We start from the raw sequence: 15,594 nt of genomic DNA, 5'->3' as shown, positions 1-15,594 counted from the left end.
GATCACCCTGGCATATTAAAAGAACGTCACAGTTCCTTTTTGCCGCTAGGCTCAACTGAGGGCCATTTCAAGGCAGTTAATTTATTCATAGCCGACAAACTATATTCTGTATGTATCACATGTTTTTGCTAAATTTTTAAAATTAAGGGAGACTGGGATAGCGCTATTTCGGCCTTGTTCTGGCCTCATCAGCTAGCCATACCCTTACTGGGATTTGGACTTCCGTTGCCAGCCGAAGCGCCCGTTCTTGCATTGCTGGGATTTCCCTGAGCCTCCCCTTGCTGGGATTCAAAGCAACGCTGGCAAAAATGAAGGGAATCCCAGCAAGGGGAACCTCAGGGGAATCCCAGCAATGCAAGAACGGGCGCTTCAGTTGGCAATGGAAGTCCAGAGACGGGGATTCACAGTGAGGGGAGGTTCAGGGGAATCCCAGCGCTTCGGCTGGGAACAGAAGTCTGGAGTCGGGGCATCCCAGTGGCGGCAGCTCAGGTTCGTAAGGTTAAAATAGTTCAGAAGAAGAGGCAAAAAATCTTAAACACTGGGTTCGTATCTCAAAAAGTTTGTATGAAGAGGCGTTTGTAAGACAAGGTACCACTGTATTTATTTATTTATTTTTATGCCACCCTTTTCCTTAGACTCAGGACGGCTTACAACATGTTAGCAATAGCACTTTTTAACAGAGCCTGCATATTGCCCCCACAATCTGGGTCCAATATGTATTGGTAGTATACAAAGATATAATAATATCTATATACATGATACTAGGAAAAGAGAAACATTAGGACAGGCGACAGAAGGCATGCTGGTGCATTTATGCACCATTATTTTTATATATTTATATATAATAATATAAATATTATAGATATTTGTTATGAATAAATCAATTTGATATGAAGATGTTAAGAAAAGGGTTGAAGAAAGAATTAGAGGTTCCTATATTGCCTAGAAATGGGACATTGTTTTACCTTGTATACCACATAGAAGGCAAGAAGTCAATGGACCTCAAATTATGACTTATAGAAACAGAAATAATATTTAAAACTCACTGGACACTATTGTATATGTACAGAATAGGACTCACAAAAATGGCACTTTGGAGGTGTAATGAGGATACTGCTTCTTTAATACATTTCTTTTTAGCTCATTTATATTTATACTTTTAATTTATTTTTAAATTTTTAACTCTATTTTACATTTAAACATTTTAACAAAATATTTTATACTTTTAACTTATTTTTAACTTTTTCAACTTTTTAAAATCTATATCGGGTGGAGTAATTTTTTTAGCAGTTCCACCTACATTTTTTATTTTATTTTAACAAACTTTTAAACAATTTTTATTGGATATTTTTATTTAAATAATATTTCCTGGAGACAGACCAAGCTTTGGTGGTTGCAGACTAATAAGGCATGGGGAAAACAAAGAAGCACCATGGAACCAGCCCAGGATCTCTCCCACCAGAAAAGAATGCAAAACAACCTAAAATTGAAAAGCTCTTTGCTGGCAAGAGGCTTGTAAATAAATCTACCCCCCAACCTCCACCTTCAACAATCTAGAGAGGCCAGAACAGGCCCTGCCAAACAGCCAAGGGTTGCTACAACCAAGGAGTCCATTTACAGCTACAGCTGATATGGAGGCTGAGGAAAAGACAAAAAAAAAGAGCAAGAACACAACAGAGTTTATGGCAAAACAATGCCTACTCACAGCGCAAACAGTTGTAGAGAAAATGAGGAAGGATATGGCTGCTTTTCTGCAGGCTCAAGGACAGGCTACAGTCACTCACACTAAAGTTCTCACAGCAGATATGGATAAACCCCATAATCAGGATAAGGAAGAGGAGAAATTTAAAGAGCCCGCAAAAAAGAGGCAGCCCACGCAGAAAATTAGGCCTTCACCAGGCAGGGCTGTAAGAGGGGGAGGCACTAATAGAAAAGATTTATTAGAAGATTTATTAGAACAGTGTTTTTCAACCAGTGTGCCGGGGCACACTAGTGTGCCGTGAGACATGGTCAGGTGTGCCGCGAAGCTCAGAGAGAGAAAGCAAGAGAGAAAGAAAGCAAAAGAGAGAAAGAGCGAGAGAGAGAAAGAGAACAAGAAAGAGAGAGAAAGCAAGAGAGTGAGAAAGTGAACAAGAGAAAGAAAGCAAGAGAGAGAAAGAGAGGGAGGGAAGGAGAGAGAGAGAAAGACAGAGGGAGGTAGGAGGGAGAAAGAAAGAGCAAAAAAGAGAGGAAGGAGAGAGAAAGAAGGAAGGGAGAGAAAGAGGGAGGGAGAGAGACATAGAGCGAAAGGGAGGAAGAGAGAGAATTTTTTTGTCCAAACTTTTTTTAGCCCCCACCCTCCCCTCGCTCAATGTGCCCCAGGGTTTCATAAATGTAAAAAATGTGCCGCGGCTCAAAAAAGGTTGAAAATCACTGTGTTAGAAGACAGAAAAGTATCTCCCCTACTACAAACACACCAGGTTGCTCTTAGAATTCATTTGATTAGAATTAATTATGGACGTTGGAATACTAAGAATGCCATACTAAATTCCTTAAGCCAACTTCTCCATTGTCAGAGGGGGCAGATTGATTTCCAAGCTGTTGAGTGGCTTCCAGAGCCCCTAAATTGGAAAAGATTACTTCTGACTTTTAAACAGCCCACCATTCCACATATCACCATTATTATTTATTCTAACATTAGAAACATTATTAATAAAAATAAGAACAGAAAATGATATAAAAGGCCTGAAGATTAAAAAAGAAAGTTACAAAGTACAAGCTTTCGCAGATGATGTAGTCTTCATAATAGAGGATCCATTGACATCCATATTAAAATTAGTAGAATTAATAGAATCTTCTGTATACTTGTTTATATTTTTACTGTAATCTTATATATGCTTGACAAAATATATAAATAACAAAAAAATAAACTATATCAATTAGCAAAGAAATTACAAAAGGAGGCCTCATCATCAATAAATAGGTTACCTTCATTATGAACTAGGAGACTGTCCAGGAACAGAGAGAATAGAATAGAATAGAATAGAATTTTTATTGGCCAAGTGTGATTGGACACACAAGGAATTTGTCTTGGTGCATATGCTCTCAACGTACATAAAATAAAATATACATTTGTCAAGAATCATGTGGTACAACACTTAATGATTGTCATAGGGGTCAAATAAGCAATGAAGAAGCAAGGTCATAGGAAGGTTCAGGGACTTGTGGTTCATCAAATAATGAGTTTTTAGATAAATATAAAAACAAAAAGAAAGAAGAAATAAATAAAAACAAAGAGATAACACAATTTTGATGTTTTTCCAGTGGTGGCCAGTAGGAATTATAGTTTTGGAATGAAAGCCTGCCACCTACTGTTTACTCAGGAAACACCTGTTCAAAAAATTTCATTTCCAAGTGAAGTTTTTCTTCATCTGATTTTGTGGTTTTAGGCACATTATTTGCATGGATAAAATGATATTTATGACCTCCTTAAAGCCCAACAATAATTATCCTTGATTGAATTGTGGTTGATGTTATTTGGAAGCATGGTTTAGGATCCTATACCTGACCATGGTTTTATTTCTAGAACTCCTATTATTGTATTTGTAGATTAAACATACTTGCGATCATCTGTATTTAAATTATTTAAGAATACTCACTTCAGATCTGCTATGTCCTCAAGTTTTCTCTCAGGTCTGACCATGACAGGGGGCGCTAAGCGCTATACTTGTTCCTGGTTGGTTTCCTGTTGGACAGCTCAGTATAAAAGGAGCTGTCAAACAGGACCTCAGCTGTTACCATTAGGTGAAAGAACATGCGTATTAGCTGCCATGTTTGGCAACCTGTTAGCCATTTATTGTTAGAAGTAAAGTACTGTTAGCCTTTAAGATTGGCTTGCCTCAGTTATTGACCCTCCATTCAGAGAACAGAACAAGATCTATGAATATACTTTCTAAGAAACAAGAAAGCTTAGGAGAAGAAACTAAGAAGACTTATTAAGAAGGCATAATGCCAGAAATTTAACAGACCTAACAGCCTGACTGATACAGGTGTGAAAATAATAATTCAGATCAGTAGTGGGTTCTAAAACCCTTTACTATTTTTCCCCCTTGTGTGGCCCTTTTGCACATACACAGAATCGTCCCGGACAGGTGAGCAGAGCCATTTCTTAGAATCAGTCCAAACCAGGAGTAACCCACCACTGATTCAGATGTTAGGTTTCTGTTAAATTTAGCAATTTGGAAACCAAAAGGAAAAGCACTTTTTTAGAAACATGAAGACAGAAATTGAATAGAAATTGTAGATAAAGAACAGGCAGATTTCAAGGGAAAGCCATCAATTGGTTCTGCATTACCTGATAACCAAATCAATTTCTAACAATTGATGTTTGTTCCCAACTGTTACTGAATTAAATGCAACCTTTGATTCTATAGATGGGTTCATTTGTAGTGAAAATTGACAACATTTATCAACATTCGAGACTCTTGCTACTCATTAAATTTAAATAGTATAAAAGGGAACCTTTATTAGATCTGTAATAATAAGAAAAAACCATGTAACTAAAGAAGTGCATCAAGGATGTAATTTGGTATCTGTTTATTTAATTGTTATGTAAATTAGGACCTAACTGGTCGCTGGGATTCATGCGGCAGAATGCAGTCTTGGGGATATTCTGGTCCGATGCCATGAAGGGCTTCATAGGTCATAACCAACACTTTGAATTGTGAGAGGAAACTGATCAGCAACCAATGCAGACTGCAGAGTGTTGGTGTGACATGGGCATACCTGGGGAAGCCCATGACTGCTCTCGCAGCTGCATTTTGCACGATCTGAAGTTTCTGAACACTCTTCAAAGGTAGCCCCATGTAGAGAGGGTTAGAGTAGTCGAACCTCAAGGTAATGAGGGCATGAGCGACTGTGAGTAGTGACTCCCAGTCCAGGTAGGGCTGCAACTGCTGCACCAGATGCACCTGGGCAAACGTCCCCCTCGCCACAGCTAAAAGATGGTTCTCTAATGTAAGCTGTGGATCGAGGAGGACGCCCAAGTTGCGGACCCTCTCTGAGGGGGTCAATAGTTCACCCCCCCCAGGGTGATGGACGGACAGATGGAATTGTCCTTGGGAGGCAAAACCCACAGCCACTCTGTCTTATCAGGGTTGAGTTTGAGTCTGTTGACATTCATCCAGACCCCAACAGCCTCCAGGCACCGGCACATCACTTCCACTGCTTCGTTGACTGGACATGGGGTGGAGATGTACAGTTGGGTATCATCAGCGTACTGATGACACCTTACCCCATGCCCCTCGATGATCTCGCCCAGTGGTTTCATATAGATATTACAAAGCAGGGGGGGAAAGGACCGACCCCTGAGGCACCCCACAAGGGAGAAGCCTAGAGGTTGACCTCTGACCTCCCACTAACACCGACTACGACTGACCGGAGAGGTAGGAGGAGAACCACTGAAGAACAGTGCCTCCCACTTCCAAAAGCTCCAGCCGGCAATAATATTCAACCTGAAAGTTAAATATTAAATAAGTTTATCTTTCAATCAAATAGAAAGTATGGTTGCTTTGCTGGTTTATTGCTTATCATCTCAAAAAAAATATCTTGTGAATAATCCAGCATCCAAAATGTAGGCCTCTAATATTTTACCTACAGACCAGTAGGTTCAAAAGATGCCACAATTTTCTTCTACTTCCAGTGCCTACTTTAAATGAGAAGAAATAAATTGTTAAATTGTTAAACTGATGTTAATTTTTACTTCTTAAAGACTGTTCTTGGACAATCGTTGGATTTTATTTATCTAGGGGTAAAATGAAATGCAGTCAGACCCAGATATCATGCTACATATGAGTCCTTGAAGAGGGGCGGCATACAAATCTAATAAATTATTATTGTTGTTGTTGTTGTTGTTGTTGTTGTTGTTATTATTATTATTATTATTATTATTATTATTATTATTATATCTAGCCAAAACCTACTTGACATGACATGAATGTTTTGGAATGAGTCAGTGGAAGAATGAAGTAAAATGGATATTGACACAGAGTACCACATATAAGGCATTTTGAGTTATTTGATCTGGAATAGTTCACTTGTAAATAGTTCTGCTTGTAAAAACTTTGCTGATATTAGGAGTTAAAGTTAAAATGCATTGATTCTCATTTAAGTCCTCGGAGAAGGGCGGCATAGAAGTCTAATAAATAATAATAATAATAATAATAATAATAATAATAATAAATTCCATTCAGAACAAAACTATAATTTTATTTAGAATTTTATAATTCTGCAAATTGCTTATCAACTGAACTCTTTACAATTTTTTAATTATTATTTTCACTGACACTTACATTGGTCACAAAACAATAAGGGAATTAATGAATTTTATATCATCAGCATAAAAGAAGAACCGCAACTGAAAAGGTGGGAACCAAGAAACATCAAAGCATTGTGTAAATCCAGTGCCATCAACAGCTCAACTTGAGAAACAGGTTGCAGGAAATCTACAACTAAAGAGTAGAAGAAAAATGTTCATGATTTAAACTTGCCAAAAGTAGTAATAAAAAGTTTATTTCAATATGGAAGGAAAAAGAAGAAAGTCAATGAAACAATAGGTCCACTGATGGCAAAGAGGTGACGGGCAGCAGAGTGAAATCAGAATTGCTTACCATATTTTTCAGAGTATAAGAGACACCGGAGTATAAAATACATCTTAGTTTTTGGGAAGGAAAATAGGGAGGAAATTCTGCCTACCAGGTATTCATCTGGCTAGCATCCTTAGCCTGATCAGCTTCAGCACATTATTTTATCCTCTGGTTAGGGCTTTAAAAAGAGAGAGAGAAACAATGAAAGAGCTTGCAAGCTGGTAAGAGCTGAGAACATCCTTATCACCTGGTTAGGGCTGGAAAGAAACATATTCAGAGCAAGTAGAGCAATGAAAAAAAGGCTGAAAAAAATTAGGGCTGGAAAAACGTTCTTTGCAGAGAGTAACAATGAAAGAGCCTGCAAGGTAGGAGAAGATTGTTAGCACCTAGTTAGCGCTGGGAAAAAAAGTTTTTAAAAAAAGCTAAATTCAGAGTATAAGATGTACCCAAATTTTCAGCTTCTTTTAGGGAGGAAAAAGGTGTGTCTTATACTCCAAAAATACGGTAATCAAGATGAAAAGTGACAGCACGGTTTTTCACTATACTGGTGAGACCATACCTGGAATATTATGTCCAGTTCTGGCTACCATAATACAAAAAGATGTCGTCATCTGGGAAAGTGTGGAGAGAAGAGGGGTTGTGGGTACTCCATGGCTCGAATTTTCAAAAGTAGATTATACAATCATTTGCCTAGGATGGAATAAGGCTCGTTATGCAGAATCATAGAATTATAAGCATGGAGGGAACTTCCATGTCTACAACTGTATGATTCTATGAGAGGGAGATTTACCAATATAGGGTGTACAGTATATCAGGGGCAGATTGCTCTTACCTGCTGCTACTGGTAAGCTGCATGCACAGCATGATAATTCTTGCTTGTGCGTGCTATGCATGTGTGCATATGTCCCCAGTGTTATTTTGCTTCCATGCATGCACAGGAAGCAAAAACATGTTGAAAATTTGCAAGGGGACACACAAGAGAGACGTCAGCAATTTTTTGCTTCCACACATGCACGGAAGCAAAAAACCCCACAGAAATCTTGCACATGCGACCATCTCCTCACAAGATTTTGCTTCTGCACATGCGCAGGGTGCAAAAAAGAGCAAAAAGTAAGGAAAAACGACTGGCACTGGAGCGATTATGCACATATTGCTGGTGTATGTCTAGGTATAAATTTATGACACCCAATTGGTAACAAATTCTTTGCACAAGAAGTTTTCAACTTATTTAAATTGAGGTTGATAAACAATGGATGATTATGCCTGTAAATCTTATCTAATTCTTTTAAAAGATCTGAGAAAAAGAAATGAAGAATAAAGGAGTGAAGCTTTGCAAACTCTGTATCCATTTACTTAAAACTGAACAAGTTTCTTGTTTGGTGGCATCTCTACAAGGCAGCCAGCTGAATTAGATATTCCCTACCCAAAATGGAGACAGGGCTCTAGTCCCAAAATCCGGACAGGCTAAACTCCAGGAACAGTAATTTAACAGCATGAAATGTTTGACACAAGTATTCAAGAAATACACTATTTGCTGAATGTATTTACTTAAATGGCTTTACATCTCGGGGCTGTCATTGTAAAATCACTGTGCTAAGCAAAAAATAGAATTAGATTAACTTTAGTACCAAAATTCAAGAAATTTCTAGTAATTATGAATTCATCACTATTGCACTAGGTCAATATAACAGGGTACTTACATATTGTATTCCATAAAAATGTTGGAATGTAAAATCAACAAAAATGCTGATCCATATTACAGTGGTACCTCTACTTAAGAACGTAATTCATTCCGTGACCAGGTTGTTAAGTAGAAAAGTTTGTAAGTAGAAGCAATTTTTCCCATAGGAATCAATGTAAAAGCAAATGTGTGCAAACCCATTAGGAAAGAAATAAAAGCTCGGAATTTGGGTGGGAGGAAGAGGAGGAAGACGAGGAGGACAGTCGCTGCCAAAGGAAGAAGGTGAGGTGAGGGGAATCAAAAAAATTCAAAACTTTAAGGCTTAAAAAAAGGGGGGGACTCTGAGGCGACAAGGAGGAGCACGCGCCTCCCATACACCCGGCGCGACCACTGTCACCACAGTGAAGTGGTTTATTCCCTCTCCAAGCACCCAGAGAATGGAAAACGGTCTGTTCGCTCTGGGCTGCCCAGAGCGAAGGGAGCGTTTCTTTTCTCTGGGCGCTGGCAGAGGTTTATTCCCTCTCCAAGTGCCCAGAGAAAGGAAAATGCTTTGTTCACTCTGAACTGCCAAAGCCTCCTTAAGCACCACCAAAAGGCTCCTATGGCAGCCCAGAAAAGCCCGAGGTGGCAGGGGAATGGCAGGAAACTGGCCAGGCCTTCGTGCCGCTCTCAAATTTCCTGGGAAATTTTTCCGGGCTCGGGTTCTTAAGTAGAAAATGGTTTTTAAGAAGAGGCAAACAAATCTTAAACACCCGGTTCTTATCTAGAAAAGTTCTTAAGTAGAGGCGTTCTTAGGTAGAGGTACCATGTTTAAGAAATTCCTCCCTAGCAATTTGGATAGGAAACTGCTAACCCCCTCAAAAAACCCCAAACCTCTCAGAATTCTGTTGGGTAACACTTATTGGAAGGAAAATTGAGGTTCTAACATAAGAGTTTCACCATATTTTCAGATGAAGCACCAATACCTGTGGACAATTTAGAGGGAAAATATTCCTTATATGACCATAAGAAAGTCTTCGTTTTGTTATGGTCGTATAAGGAAGGGCGCTACAAATATGTTCCTTTTGTTAAACAGGGCCTCTCTGCATCTATTCATTGAACCAGCATTAATATACAGTATGCATATGCTGGAATCTGGAGAAGAAGTAAGGTTAACACAGGTTCTTTTGTTAAACCTTCACTATGGGTGTTATTCCTTGCCCTATTAATCAGCTGACATAGTCAGATTTTAAGTGAAATGGGGCAGAAGCTACACAGAAGATACTCATTTTTTCTCAAATATGATGACTATAGTTGAGGGATGAGTAATAGCCAAAGAAACTTGTTTCTAGGGTTTAAAACCATGAATTTATATTTCAGGATTTGTCAAAAAAAAAAGAAACTACATAGAACAATATTTTAATAAGGGGGAAAAAAGAGATTTAAGTAATCAACAGTCATTTCTGGCTACAACTTAATTGGCGGGATGAAAAAAACACACAATCTGATCTGTCCGTGAAAGCAATTATAATTAGCCAGTAAATAGTAAGTATGTCACAATAACTCAGCAGCCACTGGCCACCGACAGCACAATCAGTCCCCACCTATAGACAAGGCAGTGAACAGAAAAGTACTTTGCTAAGCAAAAATTTTGCTTGAATCAAAATAATTGGGTTTATCATATGTGCTATCCTCTTGCTTGTGGTGTATTTTTTTATTTACTCCTTTCACGGTTTTTAATTTATTTTGTAGCATGTTTAAAAGGCCATCCAGAATCAATTTGTGGGAGCTGAGGAGCCATATATACGTCAATAAATAATCGACCTTGAAACTGGGCAATATATTTGCCTATAAAGCACTTTATTTATAGAATGCCATGGTCAATTAAACAATAAATAACTATCTCTTACTGTCAACTAAAATTTTAAAAATTATTTTACTATCCTCTACAGGGATGGTATTCACTTACTTTCCCTACCAGTTCACAAATGTGAGTGTGTACGCATATACTCACTTTGATCGCACACTCGTCTTTCATGTGCTTGGCTAATGTATGTAGATTGCATACATGCATGTAGCTTCTCTGGCGGGTCTGGGACAAGGGCTTGTCCTCTGTCCTGGTGCTTCTTGACCCCTCAGCGGCTTTCGATACCATCGACCATGGTATCCTTCTGTCCTGGCTGGAGGAGTTGGGAGTGGGAGGCACTGTTCTCCAGTGGTTCTCCTCCTACCTCTCTAGTCAGTCGCAGTCGGTGTTAGTGGGGGGTCAGAGGTCGACTTCTAGGTCTCTCCCTTGTGGGGTGTCTCAGGGGTCGGTCCTCTCCCCCCTGCTATTTAATATCTACATGAAACCGCTGGGTGAGATCATCCAAGGGCATGGGGTGAGGTATCATCAGTATGCTGATGATACCCAGTTATACATCACCTCATGTTCAGTCAGTGAAGCAGTGGAAGTGATGTGCCAGTGCCTGGAGGTTGTTGGAGTCTGGATGGGTGTCAACAAGCTCAAACTTAACCCGGACAAGACGGAGTGGCTGTGGATTTTGCCTTCCAAGGACAATTCCATCTGTCCGTCCATTACCCTGGGGGGGGGGGGAAATTACTGCCCCCCTCGGAGAGGGTCCGCAACTTGGGCGTCCTCCTCGATCCACAGCTGACATTGGAACATCATCTTTCGGCTGTGGCGAGGAGGGCATTTGCACAGGTTTGCCTGGTGCACCAGTTGTGGCCCTATTTGGACAGGGAGTCATTGCTCAAATTCACTCATGCCCTCATCACCCCGAGGTTCGATTACTGCAACACTCTCTACATGGGGCTACCTTTGAAAAGTGTTCGGAAACTTCAGATCGTGCAGAATGCGGCCACGAGAGCTATTGTGGGGTTACCTAGGTTTGCCCACATCTCTCCAACACTCCATGGCTTGTACTGGCTGCCAATCAGTTTCCGGTCACAACTCAAAGTGTTAGTAATGACCTATAAAGCCCTACATGGCATTGGACCAGAATATCTCCAGGACTGTCTTCTGCTGCACGAATCCCAGCGGTTGATAAGATCCCACGGAGTTGGTCTTCTCTGGGTCCTGTCGACTAAACAATGTTGTCTGATGGGCCCCAGTGGAAGAGCCTTCTCTGTGGCGGCCCTGGCCCTCTGGAATCAACTCCCCCAGAGATCAGAACTGCCCCCATCCTCCTTGCCTTTCGTAAATTGCTTAAGACCCACCTATATCGACAGGCATGGGGGAATTGAGACATCTTCCCCAGGCTTATAGAGTTTATGTATGGTATGCTTTTTTTTAAATGACGGATGTTTAGATACTTTCTTTTAATATTAGATTTGTTACATTGTATATTGTTATTATTACTGTTGTGAGCTGCCCCGAGTCTGTGGAGAGGGGTGGCATACAAATCTAATAAATAATAATGATGATGATGATGATGATGATGATGATGATGATGATGATGATGATTATTATTATTATTATTATTATTATTATTATTCAAAAAGTGCCTAATTAGGACAACATAGTGTGTGGGCAAGCCTACCCACCCTCAGGTCATTACTACCTGTTTGCCCGAACCGTCTGAACCAGCTGAATACCACTCCTGATCATCTAAGTCAGTGTTGGCAAACCTTTTTTTGCTCAGGTGCCAAAGAGTGCATTTACGGTGTTTAAGGGGTAACTTGATCGAAGTGTATAAAATCATGCATGGGATAGAAAAGGTGGATAGAGAAAAAATTCCTGGAATATTCAGGCAAAAATTATTTTCTCTATCACACAATACTAGGACGAGGGGGCACTCCCTAAAGCTCATAGGTAAGAAAGTGAGGATAAATCAAGGGAAATATTTCTTCACCCAGAGGGTCATTGGTTTATGGAATTCACTTCCAGAAGAGGTTGTGACAGCTGTCAGCCTTGATAGCTTCAAGGCAGGATTAGACAGATTCATGGATGCCAAGTGTATCGGTGGTTATTGAAACGGATTTCCATGTGCCGCCTCTATGTTGGTTGAGGCAGGCAGGATTCCCTTGAGTACCATTTGTTAGGGGTCAGGGGAAAGTGAGGGTCTTGCCTTCTCTTTCTCCTCAAGATCCCCATGGACAATTGGTGGGCCACCGTGTGACACAGAATGCTGGACTCGATGGGCTTTGGCCTGATTCAGCATGGCTCTTCTTATGTTCTTATGCTCTTACGCAGAAGTGATAATGCATGCCACATCAATAATTCAATGCCCTCCCCTCTTGCATGGGTACACAATCTACACTGCCCCCTCTGCACATCTGCTTAGGCCTCACTGAAGCCTTTAAACTTCTGGTAGGCCAGATGGACTATTTTTCACCCTCCCCAGGCTTCAGGAAAGTTTCCAGAGCCTGTGGATGGCAAAAATGGCCTCCCCGCCCTTCAAAAGGCCAGCTGATATAGGGCCACACCTCGCATGCCCTCAGATATGGCTCCATGTGCCACCTGCAGCATAGGTTCACCATCATGGCACTAAATGATTTAAGTGATTTACTCTTAAATCTTTGCAGCAAGACTATTTGACTTATCCCATTACTTTCAAATACCTAAGAGCTGCTCAACATCCAATATCAAAATCTAATCTAGACTTCATTAGTTAAGGATTAATGCAATCATACAGACGTAAAGTATAATCTTCCTAAATATTAGGAATCACTACTAGTGAATTGAGTGAATCTCATTGGAGTGAATAGACCTCACAACAGCATTGGACACTAGGACTAAATAATAATAATAACAACAACAAAGTTGGAAGGGAGATTGGAGGTCTTCTAGTCCAATCCTCTGCTTGGGCAGTAGACCCTACACTCCCCCGGACAAATGATTATACAACATCTTCTGAAAAACTTCCAGTGTTGGAGTATTTACAACTTCTGGAGGCAAGCTGTTCCACTGATCAATATTTCTATCAGAAGTTTTCTCCTTAGTTCTATATTGCTTCTCTCCTTGATTAGTTTCTACCCATTGCTTCTTGTCCTACCCTCAGGTGCTTTGGAGAATAGCCTGACTCCCTCTTCTTTGTGGCAACCCCTGAGATATTGCAATACTGCTATCATATCTCCTGTCCTTCTTTTCATTAAACTAGACATGCCCAGTTCCTGCAACCATTCTTCATACGTTTTAGCCTCCAGTCCCCTAATCATCTTTGTTGCTCTTCTCTGCACTCTTTTTCTTGAGTCTCAACATTATTTTTACATTGTGGCAACCAAAACTAAATGAAGTGTGGCCTTGCCAAGGCATTACATAGTGGTATTAACACCTCACATGATCTTGATTCTATTCCTCTGTTAATGCAGCCTATAACTGTGTTGGCTTTTTTAGCAGCTGCTGCATACTGCTGGCTCATATTTAAATGGTTGTCCACTAGGACTCCAAGATCCCTCTGACAGTAACTACCATTGAGCAAGATATCACATATATTGTACTTGTGCATTTTGTTTTTGTTGCCTAAATGTGGAACCTTTCTTTTGTCACTACTGAATTTCATTTTGTTTGATAGCGCCCAATATTCAAGTCTGTCAAGATCCTTTTGTATCTTAAGCCTATCTTCTGGAGAGTTGGCTATTCCTGCCAGTTTGGTGTCATCTGCAAATTTGATGAGTTCCCCATCTATCCCTTGGTCCAAGACGTTGATAAAGATATTGAAGAGGACTGGGCCTAAAACAGAGCCTGGGGGTACTTCACTGCATATTTCCCTCCATGTAGATGCAGTTCTGTTGAGCACTACACGTTGAATGTAGTTGGTTAGCCAGTTTTGGATCCATCTGATGGTGTTGCTGTCTAACCCACCCATTATCTAATAGTAGATTATGGTCTACTTTATCAAATGCCTTACTGAAGTCCAAGTAAATTAAATTGACAGCATTCCTCTGGTCCACTAATTTTCATTTTTCTCTAATAAAAAAATATGATAATAGAAAGTATGGTAGTGTATTTAAACATATATTAATAGTGAAAATAGAAGTGCCTGAAATGAAAAAATTAAGGAGCAAACAAGGACATTTGAATTCTAAAGATGTGCTAGAATAAATGTAGCAACTCCTTTTCTTTTCACCTGGATTACCTCAAAAGGCTGGCAAAAGATTGCTGGGAAAGTTGTGCAAATAGTTTTGTAAATTAAGGGAAGATATGTATAACATTCCATAAATTTGTTCAGAAGTGCAATATATTCTATAGTATTAAAGACCTCTAAAAGCTCTTTAGAGTTCTATTTTAATGGGCCACAAGAGGACAATTATTATGAAACTCATAACTAACAGTATGAAATATATTAGCCCTGTATTTCCTGGAATATTCAGACAAATCAACTGAGTTTTATATTGCTCTGCTCCTTCTATCATGCAACTCTTGGGGTAGCCAGCTTCTGTGTAGCTGGTATGAAAATGCAAAATGGTGTTAATGTACTGTCTTGAATGGAATGGATTCCCATTAGAATGTAATTTAAAAATAAAATATTTCCTATGCAAACTATGCTTTACTTCAATTGAAGGTCAGTGAAATAAAAATTACTTTTGTCCTTTTATTCAAATTAGAACATTATTTCCAACATATTAAAAAAATGACTATGCTAGGAAACAATACAATTTTATTAATGATAGTAAAATGATTTGAAATTATCCCCAAACATTTATTAATCTAATTTATATGCTGCCCAACTCCTCAAGGACTCAAGGTGATGATATGATTACATGTACAAAACATTGACATTATTTATTAGAGATCAATCTAATATGGCATGGAACTTCCATTCATTTCACTGTCAAACTGAAATTTTATACCGCAACTGGTTTTCTGGAAAGTATAACAATATGTGGTAACATTATATTGGAAGAGCACATATAGTAAAATAAAAACACAGTTTAAATATGAACGGTTTGCATATACATGTGTTGTACTCCATTAAGAATAAGAAAAGTTATAAAAAGAAAATTTTTCACATGAGTTTTAGGAAAAAAGTGCTTGAATTATAATGAAAGGTTTGACCCAGACTACTCCACCTATTTTCTAACTCAACAAGTGAATAATCAAGGGGAGAGTCTAAATATATGTATTAGGATTATCTAATAATTATTTTAATTATTTAATGATGGGATAGGCTAATCTGTTGACAAAATTATCATTCATTTGTGCATATGATGCAGTGTCAAGCTGACATATAAAAGGGTAGAAAACCACTGGCCAAGGACAACCTTAGCTACATTTCTGCACAAGGAAGATCCTTTCTACTGTCCTGGAATCATGAGCTGCTTGAGCCAGTCATCTAGGCAAGCTTCTACCTCCCGCAGTAGCAGAGG

This window comes from Erythrolamprus reginae, chromosome Z (genome assembly GCF_031021105.1).
Source record: "Erythrolamprus reginae isolate rEryReg1 chromosome Z, rEryReg1.hap1, whole genome shotgun sequence".
Lineage (NCBI taxonomy): Eukaryota > Metazoa > Chordata > Lepidosauria > Squamata > Dipsadidae > Erythrolamprus > Erythrolamprus reginae.
Note: the sequence above shows the minus strand (reverse complement) of the source record.